The sequence below is a fragment of the Montipora capricornis genome, chromosome 9 (genome assembly GCF_036669925.1).
Source record: "Montipora capricornis isolate CH-2021 chromosome 9, ASM3666992v2, whole genome shotgun sequence".
Lineage (NCBI taxonomy): Eukaryota > Metazoa > Cnidaria > Anthozoa > Scleractinia > Acroporidae > Montipora > Montipora capricornis.
In genome coordinates, this window is record NC_090891.1 from 43,946,681 (window position 1) to 43,964,180 (window position 17,500).

At 39.5% G+C, this 17,500-nt stretch overlaps 1 long non-coding RNA gene and 2 pseudogenes across 1 annotated transcript; 2 read left to right on the forward strand and 1 right to left on the reverse strand.

Annotated features, from left to right (window-relative positions):
- Nucleotides 1-4,651: 4,651 nt before the first annotated feature.
- LOC138017630 (uncharacterized) lies at nucleotides 4,652-10,541 on the forward strand (annotated as a pseudogene).
- Nucleotides 10,542-12,089: 1,548 nt separating this feature from the next.
- Nucleotides 12,090-15,881, forward strand: LOC138015469 (uncharacterized). Its single transcript, XR_011125562.1, has 2 exons — nucleotides 12,090-12,230; nucleotides 14,264-15,881. It is a non-coding gene; the product is annotated as an uncharacterized lncRNA (long non-coding RNA).
- Nucleotides 15,882-15,888: 7 nt separating this feature from the next.
- LOC138017631 (bifunctional 3'-5' exonuclease/ATP-dependent helicase WRN-like) overlaps nucleotides 15,889-17,500 on the reverse strand; it is a 2,119-nt pseudogene continuing 507 nt past the window's right edge.

Here is a 17,500-nt window from a genome sequence, read left to right on the forward strand (position 1 = left end):
ATGGGCCCACACACGGAGAGAGAAAACTCTGACCAGGGTGGGAATTTAACTCCCGACCTTCGGGTTAGATTACCGCTGCTCTACCGACTGAGCTACAAGGTCATACGGGAGCAGGCCGTGGGAACTGACGATTTTAAAGTCACGGCAATTAACATGTACAAGTACAAGGAGGGATTACGTTTTCGCAAACGTTGGCCGGGTAGCACTTATATTTGAACAGACTTAACTGACTTAACGTTTGTATTAATGATAATAGCCGTGGAATTTTGTTCCCAAGGGCTGGATATGGCTGTAAGGCCCCGCGCCATCGGACGCAACATTGTTGGCCAACAAATGCCAACATTGTCGGTTGAGTGTTACATGCCTCCCCTGTTGCATGTTGTTGCGCGTTGTTCGGAGTTGTTGCAAGAAGTTTGGGATTTGGCCCCGGGGGGGAACCATTCGGGACGTGCGGCCAGCCAGGGTATGTTTTTTGCGATTTTTGTCTTGAACAGGGTATCGAATTTATCATTTTTTGTCTTAATCAGGGTATCGATTTATCAATTTTTGTCTTAAACTGGGTTAAATGTCTTAAACAGGGTATCAAAAATCGGAATTCTGTCTTAAAATGGGTAGGAAAATCAGCGATATTTGTCTTAAACAGGGTCAGGGTATGAGGGGCCGCGCCGCACCTCCCCAACCAGGGATACATTGAGTACCCCCCCCCCCCCCCCGGGGATTTGTCAAACTTTTGAGCCAACAACTCTTAACACTTCCTTTGCTCCGTGATCGCCGCAGCGTAGTGCAACAATGTTGGATCCGTTTGTACAGCTTTTCCAACATTGCTGGGGCAACGGACAAGCATTACATATGGTCTCCATGGTGATAGCTTCGAATTGACATGTTGAAAACAAGATGCATGGCAGCCGAATTTTAGAAGGTTAATGAAGTCTTATTGTTATTGGTCGTATCCTTCCCATAATACACTGTTGTCCTTACACTGTTGGGAGTTCTTGCGTCTGTTTGCACACAACTGCAGACAAAATTCAACTTCTGCAAAACTAAAAACTCCCTACAATGTTGGGGCGTTCGATTGCTCTGGGCTTAAGATCGACAAAGCACCCACTTTGCTTATTCATAAATACACTGAATAATGTTACTTGTGTTATTTTACTTTTGATTGGACAACAGAAGTTCAATTAAAAGGATGTTTCTTTTATCGTGCTGCCATAGCAAGAGTACGAGCACTACGAAGTTCGGCAAAAGACAGTCCTTTTGCTGTTCTTTTACAAGGACCAAATGAAAATTCCAGAAAAATAAGCCAAAAAAAATATCATTATATACTAGACGTCCCATTTTGGAAGGAATTTGCTGGGAGTAGTTTTAATTAAAATGAAAGTTTTTCTCAACTGCTGTGACGAAGTTTCCAAAACTTAAAGAAAAACCCAGAGCAATGTTTATGTAAAGTTATACGAGAAACGTCTCTTATCTCTAGAACGATCCAATGAGTTTTGTAGGTATTTCATCATAACCTTCTAAAATGTTGGTCCATTCAGTGTTAAAAATAGAACATGTTGTAATCAGATGGTATATAAGACCGAGAAAGTGTCTGTTTAAGTAAGTTAAGAGTTCTTTTACAGTCATGCAAATAAAGTACTTGTGAACTTTTTGGGTTACAACTTTGGTGTTGCACTCTGTAACCCATTTATGCATTCAATTTTCCTTCTTAGCTGGACATGGCAGGGCATAATTTTTTTTTTGCAGATTTTTATTCATTTTTCTTTTTTAAAAAACTTTTCTCGATACATGGAAAAGCATTGACTATAGACATGCAAGAGAAAAGTTTAAAAAAATAAAAATGCATAAAAATCTACAAAAAAAAAGCAATTTATGCGCTGCCATTAGTTTGCAGACTTTTGCGTGTTCAACAACTTGGTGATAGGTGGAAGTGTGTTCCAACACAAGGACATCCACAAGGGCACCTGGGTGTCGCCCGACCACCGCACAGTCAACCAGATTGACCACATCACCATCGACAAGAAGTTCAGGAGAAGCCTGCAAGACACGAGAGTGAGGAGAGGGGTGGACGTTGCATCTGACCACCACTTGCTGGTTGGACAGGTGAGACTGAAGCTGAAGAAGTGCCTCCCACCAGGCAGCAAGGCGGGCCGCAAGTTCAACACCATCTACCCCAAGTCCCACGTCCCCGTCCCACTTTCAGTAACAACCTGTGCGGCTTCCCTAGCGAAAGTCTAGTGATCCGAAAATTATATAGGGATCAAAACTTACCTTTTCAAAAATTTCAGCCAGAAAAAAGGCTCCCGAAAATTGTAGGTGACCTTTTTTGGGTAAAAATCCGTAAAAATGGGCAATTATAACATGCTTTAGATGTTCGAAAATCCTAGGACAGGCAGGCAAGCAAGGAATTTTACAACAAATGTTCCGAAAATTCTAGATCTCAAATCGTCTTCCGAACAGATATTTTCCGAAAATTGGTGTTGGGTGCTCCTGATTGAAAGCTTCCGCCATATCATCGGCATTATTTATAGTTCTATTATTAGCTTGGATTTCCAAAATATTGGACTACTTACAACTATTCCGTGAGCTAAGCTCGTTAATAAGATCCCAAGTCGTACGTGAATTGCCTTTGCTAGTTTCCAAGTTTTCAGAAAAATATCGTTTTTTAGCAAGTTTAGTTGCATTATTCACCTTGTTCCTCGCCCGTTTAAACTGCTTCCACATGGCATGATCATTTGTAGAGATCGCTTTCTTTTTAAGAACATCTCTTCTGCGCATTCTGAGCAATAATTTACTCGTTATCCACGGAGACCTGTTGTTATGAATTCTCTTCGATTTTTAGAGGAGCATGTTTGTCCATGCAGCTGACAAACAGGTTTTTCCATTCTTGCCATATATCATTTGGATCAGAGCGCGAACTAACATTCCTCCATGGCATTTGCTCGAGATCATTTAAGAACTTATCTTTTTGAAAGTTTTTAAACTGCCGCATTTCGATCGTGCGAGACCCTTACGCGTTGCGGTCATAATTAGCCTTACGTGTCATAAAAACAAGGGAATGATCACTAATCCCAACGTGCACAACCTCAAAGTTTGAAACCTTTTCCGGGAAATTAGTTATGCATAAATCGATCAGGCTTTTTGACACCTGGGTAATACGTGTTGGTTCCGTGATTAATTTGCTAAGACCATAGATATCAAGAATGTTAGTTAATGAACACGAAATATGTGCTGTTGCCTCAGGCAACAAATTGCAGTTAACATCGCCAAGTAGATGCAACTCCTTATTTTCAGCGTCAATTTTGTCTATCAATTCTTCAAACTCGTTAAACAATTCGATGGGACATAGTTAATATATGTTGGCTGGTTATGAAACTCGACAAGTTTCTTTGTTTCATGTTTTAATTCGTTTTTTTGGCCTTGACCCTGCACAAAACCCGACAAAAACACGCTTTTTTTCGGCAGGATAACCAATCAAAAGCTTCGACTAGTTTATTCTTGCGAACCAAAAACAAACGATTGTGCAGGGTCACGGTCGGTTCAACATCTGATTGCGACTGCATTGTTCCTGCTTTTAAAATTCCCAGGGTTTCCGATACCAGGTGCCAACCACGAATCCTGTACTTCGAGGCATGCTGATTTCAACGAATAAACACTCCACATTATCGTTATTTAGATCACCTTGTATTAGGAAATTAAGATTTGTGCGCACCACTCCCTTTCCTTCCATTAACTCAGCGATCTCTTCTGACTACTTCAAAGCCAGGTGAATAAAATAGTGGAATCTAATTTAGATTCGTTAATTATAAGAATATCTACTTTGCAACAGGATATGAAGACTCGAAGTTCATCAATATGGGACGGCAGACTATTTATATATAGGGAAGCAATAGCCAAACCTCGCCCAAAAACACTAGTATAGTTAAACTTACCCCGGTTATCGCTCGTGCTGGCATCAGGCAAATCGGATTTCTAAACGGCAATCTGAAAAGGCAAAGGGATTGTACTACACTGACCTCATTGATCAATGCTCAGGTGACACCAAGAAACTTTTCAAGGTTATAAATTCGCTATGTAAAGGAAATCACACCAATCCTTTACCACCACATACTAGTCCATATCAACTGGCAAATGATTTCGGTGATTTCTGTTACAAGAAAATTGAGCGCTATAAAAAAAGCATCGACAGAATAGAAGTCAGCCAGTCGCAACCTATCCTTGAACGCGGTAGTTCACCTGATGTCAAGCTCGACAGTTTTGTTCCCATGTCAGTTAATGATGTTCACCATTTAATAATGACCTCTTCCAGCGCATCATGCAAACTTGATCCTATACCAACGTGGCTACTAAAACGGTGTTCAAGTGAAATTTCTCCTGTCATAACAAAGATGATCAACCTATCTTTTCAAGATTGTCATTTCCCCGGGTCATGGAAAATAGCACATGTCAACCCTCCGCTGAAACGTTCTGGACTTGATGCAGAGTTTGCGAATTTTCGACCAGTTAGCAACCTTTCTTTTGTGTCTAAGACAACAGAGAAAGCAGCTGTTAATCAGTTATTCGCACACTGTGAGTCCTTTGCTCTACTGCATACTGCAAGTTTCATTCAACAGAAACTGCTCGTTTGAGAGTCAGTAGCGATATACTGATGAGCATGGACAGGCAGGAGGTCACTCTTCTCATCCTCCTAAGCGCTGCCTTTGATACCATTGACCACACGATCTTGCTGGATATTCTTGATAATGATTTCGGTATCATTGGCAATGCTAAGGAGTGGATCAAGTCCTTTCTTTGTAAAAGGCAGCAGCATGTTCTTGTGGAAGACGAGATCTCCAAACCGAAACAACTTGATTGCGGTGTCCCACAAGGAAGCTGCCTTGGACCAGTTCTTTTCCTTCTCTATGCGTCAGGTCTGTTCCAAGTGGTCAACAAGCATCTTCCAACAGCGCATGCTTATGCTGATAATTCTCAGATATATTTACCATTTCGCCCACACTCATCTGCCTCTCAAGATCTTGCAGTAAGTGCAATCGAAAGCTGCGTTGCTGACGTGCGGGCTTGGTTGGTGTCACACAAGCTTATGTTCAATGACACCAAGACAGAATTACTCTATTGGATCTAAACACCAGTTATCGAAAGTCTCTATTGACTCAGTTAAGATTGGCGACTCACAGATTAAGCCTTCAGAAGCTGTTCGTAACTTAGGCTCATGGTTTGACACTCACATGAACATGAACGTACAAGTCGGGAAAATATGCAGTAAAGCTTTCTATGGCTTATACAACATCAGGCAAATTCGGAAATTTCTCTCACCTGAATTGACCAAGATCCTTGTTTATGCTTTTGTAACCTGTCATCTGGACTACTGTAACTCTTTACTGCATGGAATCTCTCAATGCCAGATAAACCGTCTACAGAAAGTCCTCAACTCAGCTGCTAGAATTATTACTCTAACTCCGAAATTCGACCATATTACCCCGGTTTTGTTCCAACTCCACTGGCTGCCCATTAATTTTCGTATTCAATTTAAAACCGCCCTTTTTGTCTATAAATCCCTCAATGGAACCGCACCTGCCTACCTTAAAGGTCTTCTACAGCCACAAAGTCAGCCCAAATACCACCTAAGATCCAGAGATCAACACTTGCTCGCTGTGCCGCGGAGTTTCCGGGCAAGACGTAATGTTCCAGATTTGTTTAGGTGAAGACCACTGCGATTCGTACAGGGAAGGCGTCCTCGACATATTTTTCCGAGTAATAACGCAATATACAAAATAAAAAACTCTGTCAACCGTTCGCCGAAATCGATCAAGTAGACCACAAAGATCAATCTCTCGAAACGGGCATGTACTAAAACCCGAAACACCGAAACGAAACCATTGGAACGAAACCACCGAAACCACTGGAACCGTCGAAACCATCGAAACACCGAAACAACACGGACACGAAACCACCGAAACAAAAACAACGGAACCACTGGAACAGCTTAACAATCTGAACAACACTTCGAAATGTAAATGTTTCGCTGGTTTCGGCGGTTCCGGTGGTTTTGTTCCGATGGTTTCGTTTCGGTGTTTCGTGTTTTTGTACATGCCTTCGAAACGGGCGCCCTCCTAAATATAATTTGTCAATTCGTAGAAAGTCATTTTTTTTTATTTACTTAGTGCACCTCTATGGCCCGCCACTCGTAAAAAAATTCCGAACTTCATAATGCTTCCGAAATGTCGAAATGGTTTCGTTGGTTTGGAATGGTTCCGAAGCTCGCATTCATACACTCTTCACCATGGTTCCGAAATTTCGTAATGGTTATGAATTTTCGATGTATAGGGGAAGGATTGGGAGCCAGCACAATGAGGCTGGGCCTCATTTTAAGGTTACTATTAAGGTAATTCCTTAGTATTGCATTGCGCATCCCTACTGCGCACGGCTCACATGAGCCCGTGCGCGTACAAAACGTAAGAGATTTCCCTCAAACTAAGCCTGATAGCGAAATTAATGCTCCTTTTCTCGCAAACGAGCACGGTCACCCCCGATTTTTCAGGTATTTTCTAAGATAAGTCTAATAAAGAACATATTTGAAGAAGAAAAGAAGTTTGATAGGAGAACATGATTTTTTTTTGGAAAACAGTTCCGTACTGGGTGTATTTTACCTAAGGCGAGGACTTTAAGCTTACCTCGGAACTGTCCCAAAAAATGCACTATTCCCACAACCATGCAATCAAAAACGGCGTGAATGAAGTAATACTGCTTATGTGAATAAAAGAAGCTTCATTTTCAAAATGAAATGTTATGTCTTTGAAGTAACCAAGACTTAATTCTGTATGAAGGTGATTCGAATTTTTAACGCGCAAACAGTAAAAATACCCCATTTTAAGAGCCTGCTGACGCGTAAACAAGCACGATGACCCCATCTTTTTATTGCTTTTTTTAAATGTTCATATCAAGAATGTTAACTATGCCAAGTTTCCAAAAAAGTTTGATGGTACAACAATTTCAAGGGAGTTACCTTAATTAAAGGAAATAAGATGTGTAAAGAGGTAGTATGGTAAAAAAATTCCAATTTTTTTTTTGTTCTTTGGATTTCAAAGCTGCGTTAACTAAACACTGAGTGACCCAAGTTTTAAGGCGTAATTTCAAAAAGGCATTTGTTTATTTTAACTGGAATTTTTCTATTTAAAGTTTTTTGGTCCACCATGAACAATTTAAAATTTTTTTTATCGAGGATAAAATGACGTCAAATAAATACTTACTAATTCAAGAATGCAATGCGTTTGTACGCGACTGATTAATAGCGATGTTTGTCGTGACGTTACCCATTGTTATTAATATGAAAACCAGAACCTAAATGGTCTAAGTGGCTGTTAAAGCAATGATTCCGTGGTTGGCAAATTTGAATATCAAAAGAATTGTGATGTCAATGTTTGTAAACAAGAATTACCGCTTTATGCAGCATGGGACTTTCGAGCTTTCAGACTGTTTTGCATGCATAATATGTTGACGCATTATCATGGTAACAACCTGCAGAGCACATTATCAAAAATGGAGACTTTCGTGGTAGCACTTGTTAGTGCTCACGTTTTAGCTTCGAGGCAAAAACTGCATTAACATGGCCAAGCCGTTCGTATGTTACAAAAGGTAACAAACCAAGCCATTCACGTCACTGCTATTTGAATACTGAGTCAGTTGTTTTGTTCTTCACCGTCATTATTACCTTGCTCACTTGTTATCATTGGGAAGAACGCGACCAAAGGATTCCAGGTTGATAAACAATTTCACTTCAATGTTGTTTATTTTTATTCAATGATACCAATTTACAACTTCTAACTATAAAAAAAACTGCGATAAAACATATCTAAAAATACTAAAAACTCTGTTAAGAAACAACGACGTTTCGACGTTAGCTAAACGTCGTCGTCTCTTAACCAAGTTTTTAGTATTTTTTAATATCTTTAGATATTTTTTATCGCAGTTTCTTATAGTTCAAAATCACTTCTTCTTCGTACTTTACACCTTCACGCAGGAAATTGAAAATCAAATCTCATCATGACAGAGATATGTTACATCAGTGTTGCCGTAGAAGTATATTTTAGTTACGAAAACGATCTGTCTAATCATTTTCTGCCGATGGAGATTGTCTAATAAAGACTAAGCCGAGTTCTTGTTTTCTTATATATTTCTTTATTTTCTTCATGTCATGCTTTCACGACCGACACTTACTTATCACAATATATTGTACCCGTATATCATTTTAAACACAGATATAAACAGACGTTAAATCAATCTTGGCAGTCTTAATTAAACATTCTACACTTAATATCTCGTCCCGAGGGAAACAGTTACTTTTGTTTTCCCGAGAGTCCTAGATTCCCGAGGGACCAGACATTTATTCCTTTGTTATATGTGTAGCCTTTCCCTTCAACATTTGCAGCAAAACAACCGGAGCGGGCAACAACTGCAACTGCATTTGAAATTGATCAGGGGCACGTGACCAAGGATCAACCAATCACAGTGCTCGTGTTTTTTAGTGAAGGTATAGGTATATAACATCACACTTTGTAAACCTCAGTGACTGGATATTTGTATTACAGTCGATGTCAAGTTTTGGTTGAACATCGATCCCGGCCCCCTCAAAAAGTTCAAAGACTCAAGTTCCTGTGGTTCAGAGTTTCTTGCTATTTTTTCCGTTATATTGTTTCTGTCGTGTTGGACTTTTCAAAGAAACAAAGCGCCACCACACCTTTATTTGAGTTTCATGTAAGGAGACATTCCAGTAGTCTAGGGGAGAGGGGTTGAGTCATTTTGTACAGACACGCTGTTATTCCAAAATCCTTGCTGACACAGGCAAATTTAATGTCATGGCATAAGCATGCATAATAAATGTTCCTCTTTGAAGTTTTCTGCCTGACCGACTCAATGAGTGTTTTTTTTTCTTTTACAACTATGCTTGCAGGCTACCATTTTTGAAAATCACTCAACCCTCCTCCCATCAAGAAGTAAATGTTCATATCCTTATGTTTACTACCTCAGAGTAAATACCAGTGCAAATCATTTTCTTTAGACTAAACGACTAAACTTGTGAAAAACTGAGTTCTCCTTCGGTCCAAAGGCTTTTAACATTGTTTAATTTTGATGCGTGATGACGTCTTACGAGCTGATTTCACCACCAAGCCTCGATTTCGAAAATTAAACCACGAACAAACTTGAGAAGAAAACCCACGTGCTAACAGTATTTCATGTACAGTGTTGTGCAAACGAGGCTTCGTGGTAAATTTGGGCATATGACGTAATCATGCATAAGGCCTAATCATGAATAAAGTTTTACTGCGCAAACAGTCTTGATTTTGGTTCGTGAATAGGCCATTTCCGAGTTCATGTCTGCCTCCTCCTCAAAGTGAGTCTAAGTGCAGAGTTGTTGTGATGGTAATTAGTTCTACTTTACATATGAATGAAAACTAATTTTCATAACAAAAACTTCGCACTTAGACTCGCTTTGAAGAGGAGGCAGACATGAACTTGGAAATGGCGTATTAGGCAAGCTAGACGCTCCAACTTGAAGCCGGCTCTCTCACAACCGGGGAGGGAGAGCGTACAAGCGGGATATCACTGTAGTATATATTCAATGCTGGCGAGTAAGGGAGAGTATTATTCGTGTTGATCCCATCAACAGGGCAAACAGATGGGGATCAAGAATATTACGTCGGCCATACAGTGTGCCACACCCTAATTATTTGTGGCATATGGACACTAATATGAAATTGAGGCACTGGTGATTTTGCATCCATGGCTGTGTTGATGGTTTTTCCAGAGCCATAGTGTACCTGAGAGTAAACAATAACAACAGGGCAACAACTGTTTTGGGTTGTTTTCAACAGGCAGCATCTGAATGGGGATATCCCTCTCGTCTTAGGGCTGATAATGGAGGGGAGAATATAGCTGTTGGAGAATTTATGGTATGGTTTCGCGGTGAAAACCGTGGAAGTTTTTTGACAGGGCCAAGTGTGCGGAACACTCGAATTGAAAGACTCTGGAGGGATGTTGTAGAGTGTGTGGTGTCTGTATTTTCATCCATATTCTTATTTTTGGAGGACCACTTGCTTTTAGATACTGGCGATGACAAAGACATGTACGCTCTGCACTACATTTTCTTTCCAAGAATACAAAGACTCTCGGATCGATTCACAATGAGATTCAATTATCATTCAATATCAACTGAGCATAACGGAACTCCACGTCAGCTTTGGGCCTCTGGCTGTCTGCTCAGCTATAGGTCTCCCAATGCTGGTATAAGAGATGTTTTTGACCAACAAATGCCTTCTGATCTGGACACATATGGTGATGACCCAGATGGGCCTCCTCCAGATCCAGACAATGAAGTATCGGGGGTACATGTTGCTCCTGTCAATTTTGTTTTGAATAATACTCTGACAATTGCCCTTCAACAGAATTTTGATCCACTTAGTGATGATAGCAACTATGGCATTGGCATTTATTTGCAAGTCAGGGATTTCATAAATCGCGTTGTCCAAAATGACAGTAATCCCAGTTAGCAGTAGAGCATGCACAAGAAAATGTTTCTTTGGTGTGGGCATGGTTTCCTGGAAAAACCAGATCAATGATCACGGGATCATTGTTTACCAATAAAATGGTGCAACCACGTACATAGAGAAGTTGAAAAATCATTCTCGGTTAGATGTTGCAAACTTTTTAATAATTTGCCTTTAGAATTTAGGTGATCCTTAGATCTCTTCCTGTCTTTAAGAAGATTCTAGCGTAGCTTAAATCATTTTCATATTTAGCTTGAGTTAAAGTGTGTTCTGTACATTTTCACAGATTTGTAGTTATAGTTATATTTATTTTTAGATTTCACTAATTTTTTTGGAAATTATTTCATTATTTCAAGTTTATTAACTTTTAGCTATTTAGTGTTACCCTCATTAAGTATATATTAAATCAATAAATAAACAAATAAATATATAAATAAATAAAGTGCTGATTTTGTATGACCAGAAAAGGGCAGAATGACTGAAGTACTAAATCGTGATAAAGCAATTTGATGAGAAAATTTTATTTAATTGCCACTCGAGGTGGTGCTCGAACCGCACAGTATACACAGATACATTTGAACTATGATTGACTATCTTCGTGGAAAACTATAACACGGAAGTATGCGTTATCCGTTTTGGCCTACCTAAAGAAAGATAAATGGGTCGGTTTAGACAATCATGTCATAATCCTATTACTTTTCTAAGAATAGGTGTTTTTTTTTTAAGTAAAAACACAGGGTCTTAAGTCGTCATTCTTTTCAAAAATACAATTCTTTGCAAAATACATAGGAGTAAAGTAGGGGTCAGATTATCTGGAGCGCTTACCATTTGAATTAAATTTTCGGTGAGAATGTTTCGACAAATGGTACTGCATATTCTGTACTTAGAAAAAGAAAATAGGAATTGCCAGAAATACGGGTTGTTCCAGTTGAAGAAGAAATGAAACGGTCTGTTTTCTCTGGCACTTGTAATTGTGGACAAGTAGTACATAAATTTCCGGGCATTCCGGTCAAAGCGAGAAAAAGGAAATACCTTTTTTTTTTTTACCTTTTTTCCGAAAACATTCCACCGAGGTGAACCGTTCCATTTGAATTCTCGCCTGAATTACAGAAAATTCCATTCACATGGTAAGCGCTCCAAGCTGACTCCCATCGAATTCTGACCCAATCCCCCTCGAACAACTAAAATTCGTAACCATTGCGAAATTTCGGAACCATGGCGACAGAATTGCGAGCTTCGAGACTATTGCAAGCTTCGGAACCATTCCGAACCAACGAAACCATTTCGATATTTCGGAAGCATTATTAAGTTCGGAATTTTTTTACGAATGGCGGGCAATACAACTCAAGAGCCCTCCTGAGTGCTCTTGTGCAGAGCTGCGGATCCTTTGAAGTTTTAAGCTTTTAAGCAAGGAGGCAATGTCATGTTATGTTCGTCACACCTGTGGTGAGCTAGGAATGTCCTAGGTAGGCAAGCGGAAGCAAAGTTCCAGCGCGAACGTGACCGTGGCGTAAGTGTAATGAGCGACACAATGCCTACAATCTCAATGTTGCGTAGCAACGTCTGTAAAAGGAAAATACCACTTCCATGAAACTGAAGTAAACTATTCTGCTGAGTCCAAGAAGTGACACAACGCCTAAAGATAATCTGAAAGTATGGCCTGGATTGAGCGGATAGCATTCGTATCAATTGGTAAGCTATGGTAGCTGTTATCATATTTGTGGCTTGCAGGCAAAGTTGGGTTGGGAGCTTAAGCACGCGTGTTTTTGAGACGCGGACGGTAACCGGAAGACAATATTTGGCGTGCCAGGACGGTGGCATTTCCCAGATTTTTATACTAATCATCTCTGATGAAGAAAGATACTTGGCAATATAAATGTGGTTGTGTGAAGACAAATCAAAAGGAAAAACACTTCACTTCCGGTTGCCGTCCGCGTCTCAAAAACGCGCGTGCTTAAGCTTCCTAATATTGTAGTTTCGTCAGGACGTGGTTGCAAAATCGACAGCTCTGAAGATTTACTCGCCGTGATGTGGTTTGAAAATGTCACAGTGAGATAAAACTGACGTTTAGAAGTTGAGGGTGTAAAATGGAAGCACAGCAGAACAGAAACAATGATTGTTACCACAACGTAAAATTAAATATTGGAATCTGTGACTTTCGTAGTGGTAATCAGAAAAAAAAAAATTGCACTAGCCCACAGGGCTTAATTTTTCCAACTTACCTGAGAAAAATCGTGCGATTACTTGTTAACGATATACCTGAAAATTTTCAAGATAGCTTATCATAATTATGCAGAATCAGAATGCATGGTATGTTACCACTTCAGAAAACTGCTTTTTTCTCAGCAATAATAGTCCCGCAGAGAATGTTTAGTGGGCCGATATATTAAAATCTTTTGTCTCACGAGGTTGTCTTAATGAACGAAATGATAAGTACATGAAATGAATGATATATGAATGATATGTGAACGGAATTTTAGCAATTAAATAGAGAAGCCCGAAAAATTCAGGACTTCAACGGGGTTTAAACCTGTGACCTCGCGGTGCCGGTGATGAATGAATCAATGAACGAAATGATTTATGAAATGAATCATACATTGAACTGCCCATGTGAAATCAAGTGAAGCTATGATCCTCGCAGTTATGAACGCAATTTTAGCTGTATTAATTAGACAAAATGCGGCCGTGCGCAACGGCAGGTGCGAATACTGTTACGTCGTAAGCAGACATGGAGGAATAAACATGCCTAGTGTTAATGCATAAAACGCAACGGTTTCTGTAGCCAGGGGCAAATTTCTCGAAAATGCTGGAACGTTTTGGACATATTTCGCGGACCATGAATCTCTAGGTGTCTGCAAACCAAGGCGGTTTTTAGGAATCGCATCTTACAATTATGCTGGTTTTTGGGTCTTGTAACTCTTTTTGGATAATAGCCTTCTAAAACAGCATAACTATTGAACATTGTTAGTGCATCCATATAAGAAACGGAAACTCTGTCAACCCTTCACCGAAACCAATCAAGCAGACCACAAAAATTAAACTGTCAAAACCGCCACTCTCCTTACTAGCATTGGTCAATTCGTAGAAAGCCAAAAGATGGTTTTCAATCACGTGATAAGACGGCCATGTTCAGTGGTGCACAAAACAATAGCAAATTATGGCTCATGTTTTGCATTCAGAAAAAGAGTCAAATTCCCAAAAGACTTTTTTCTCTATTTCTTCTGTGCACCAACATGGCCAATGTGACGTCAGGTGAAAACCATCTATTTTTTTTTTTATTACTTAGGACACCTCAAGAGCCCTCCTGGGTGCTCTTAAGCAGAGCTGCGTATCATAATTATGCAGAATCTGAATGCGTGATTTGTTACCGCTTCAGAAAACTTACCAATATAAGAATGGAAGCCAATATATTTTAAGCCAATTATTTTCTTTTGCTCAAAGAACTACCCGGTGAATTTCGAGCGGCAGTGGTTTCTTCTCGCACCAGAAGGACATCAGATCATGATTGACCAAGCCACCTCAGAGAGCAGATAAACCGTCCTTTTCAATGTGAAGTTCTTTTGTTCTTTTTGATGCATTCATGGAAATAACCCTAGGGCAGTTTCGGTCTGGGAAAAGCGGTTGCACACAAAACCGTGGGCAAATGGGCCAGTGTAACCACAGCTATTGTACGCAAAATATCTTTGTTTAATTTTAATTATTTTGGGCTTTCATTATCTTTGTAGCCGGTGGAGGACAATCCTACTTGAATGTTTCCGAAGGTGAGATTAGCACTCCAAAATTTGGCTCAAAGAACTACCCGGCGAACTTCGAGTGGCAGTGCTTTCTTCTCGCACCAGAAGGACATCAGATTAAATCACATTGAGCGATCAATTCGAATTAGAACAAAGACTTTGATAAAGGTGGCTTACGAACTAAGCGTCTACGAAAGGACTCGACTCATTTGCCGTGGTAAAAAGGCACGGTGACTAAGTTGTGAGCATATTCCATTTGGGTTCAGTAAATGGTAACATTAACAGAAAACTAGGGGATAAGTTACTTTGAATTTATAAGGCATGTGGCACTTGACAACTTTGCAAAAAAGAACTGTTAATCCTGGGTGGGGCCACCTGAATTATAAGCTATGGAACAAGCTTTTTATTGTGTGCCATATTGGTTTTGTTTTCTGTTCATGTTATCCTTCATTGAATACTGAATTGACAGGAGAATTTACTTGTATTGCTAAGAGTATTGGTTTTAGTTGCTGGTATCAAGAGTCAATTCAGGTGTACTGTGTGTGTGATTCATGAAAACCTAATGCAATTGCATTGTTATTATTAAGTTTAACATTAAGAGAATGCACCTTGTGGGTTATTTTTCTACATATTTATTGTTAAGATTATTTTTGTATAATTTGATTGTTTCATTCTTCATAATGTTGTACGACAACAATTAATATTGTTACCATTTTGGGAACAAAGCATTCACATACATCTAGCAAGTGTATCATTAGTGGGGTTTGCTTGGAAATAGCAATGCCAATTAAGGAAGTAGTGGTGTCACAGGCCACCGTAAATGCATGAGAAAGAAAAGTACATTCCTTGGTCCAGAGAGGCGGTAAATCAAGGCCAGAGGCTTAAGTGTTAAGTTGCTGTTCACATGGAGGTAGTTTTGACATACATGTAAACCTGAGTTTTAGACAATGTGTTACTAGACGACTCGTTTTATCAGTATGTATCCAAACATGTAGCTGTTCGCTTGTTCACGGGTGAACAAAAGGATTTGCGCACTGTGCTGTTCCTGAATCCTACCCCCTTGCCCTCCCCTTACAACAGTGATTGATTTTGCCAGGTTTACTCTCATTGGCCCATGCAAATAGCAATAGCTACATTGCATGTATTGGTGATAGATAACTAAGTTTTTTGATAATGACTGCCACTTAATGTATATAATAAAGACCAATATAGTATTCATCTGTTTTAATATTTATCATAATGACTCTGTTGGGGGGTGGGGGGAAAGGGGTATTGCAGCTTGGATATTCTGGCAATTTTTGCTTGACACAAATTGGCCCTATTTGCATGAGACATATAAATTTATTATTAACTATTGGAACATGATATTTTTCCCAATTTATTTTACGGTCTTGATTTGATCGTGGTATGAAAAAAAAACCAGGCAAATTTGAGCTCCCAACTTGTATCTTGCTATAATATTCACATCAAGAATCACCCCTTCTCACTAAAGAAATTTTGTTAGAAATTCTGGTTGGTGGACATTTTTAAACTTAAGAATAACCAGAACTAGAATTGTCACAGGGATGATAGGGAAAATGCTTTCTTTAGTAATAAATAATACACTAGACTTGAAGTCACGTTTCTTTGTCAGCAATTAAAAGCTGTTTAAGTGCATCTAACGCAGCTCCGGGAACATCACAGTTGCCAGAATTATCTTGAGAAACGTCAATACATGTGGTGTTTTCAAGTTCAGAGAGAGAAATGTTCTCAATAGCCAGTTCAAATAGAGAATCGTCATTCAGCAAATCATCCCAGTGTTCATTGGCATCATCATCACAATCAAAATCATCGTGGAATTCATAATCGACAAAGTCTTGCATGTCCACGTCGCAGATATCTCCATAGACTTCACCAATGAACTCCAAAATTTTAAATGCATGCCTTATGTCCCAGATTTCAACATGTGAGCAGATTTCTTCTAGTGTAAACCATTTATTTACATGCTCCAAGACTTGTGACACTTGTAGATCGGAGAATCGAAGAAGAACCTGGGGTTTTGTTAAGCTTTTAACTAGTTCACCGTTGGATTTCGCAATTACATCCAGAACCAGACTGAGTGTCCTGTGGTAAGAATACAAAAGTCCCCTAAGGGCAATCCATTGTGCCACAGTTCCCTTTCTTGTCCTTGAGCAGTTATTTTTGTTTTCAATTATTGTTCTAGTACCAGGGAATGTTGTAAGCTGTCCACAGTCCGATGCACCACATTCACATTTGATTGCACAGTTGTCACAACACATGTGCATAGGATGAGGAAGACTGACAGTTGATCCTGTGTCAAAGTTAAGGAGGGGAGTCTTCCTTCTACAATCGCTTGTTTTGAGATAATTTTTCATGTCTTTGTCCACATGGTTTAGAAATAAGCCTTTGTAAATGACATATGCCACACTCTGCTTTCCATCTCTTCCTGCACGGCCAGTCTCTTGAATGTAGGCCTCAATGTTTTTTGATGGCCCAAAATGTATGGTGCGATAAACACCCTTGCATTATCCACACCGTCCCATTCCGAAGGCAATAGTAGCCAACAATATTCTCACTGGGGAATCTTCCTTTTGAAAAGCATCTAAGATGGCTTCTTTGTTTTGATCTGGGGTGCAAGAATGTAACATCTCCAGAACAACTTTCCTCATGTCTTTTGTACTGTCAACATACAGTTTGTCACCAAGCATTCTCTTAATGTGGAATAAATTGTGCCACATTGCTTTATTGTTTGACAATAAATAATTGTCCGAGTGGCTTTGATTTTCTCCTCTGTTATTTCATCCACCAGCCACTGAAAATATTCTTCGATCAGCTTGTCATTTCCCATGTAAAGGACAGAGTAGGCAATGTTTGTCTTGCTCGGACTTTCAGAAATAACATGAGAATCTTTCATTACCAAATTATACCGTCTGTGATGGTTTCTCGGGTGGAACTTGTGGCTGTAGCAGTTAGAGCTAAGATATTCACTGTCAGAGCAAGTGATCTTAATTCGTGTAACTCTGAATACGTTTGTCGAAATGCAGCCATTTTACTGTTGTTTGAAGTCCCCCTAAAGAGTAAATAAAAATGAAAATTTACCTAAAGCACATAGAGATGTTAACAGGCTTGATTCAAATAAGGATCTAAGTTTAAGCTTACAGTTCAGCAGATTTTTATATTTTAAGTTGAGCTTTAAGAAGCATGCCACTGGCGCTCGGAGCTAGAAAT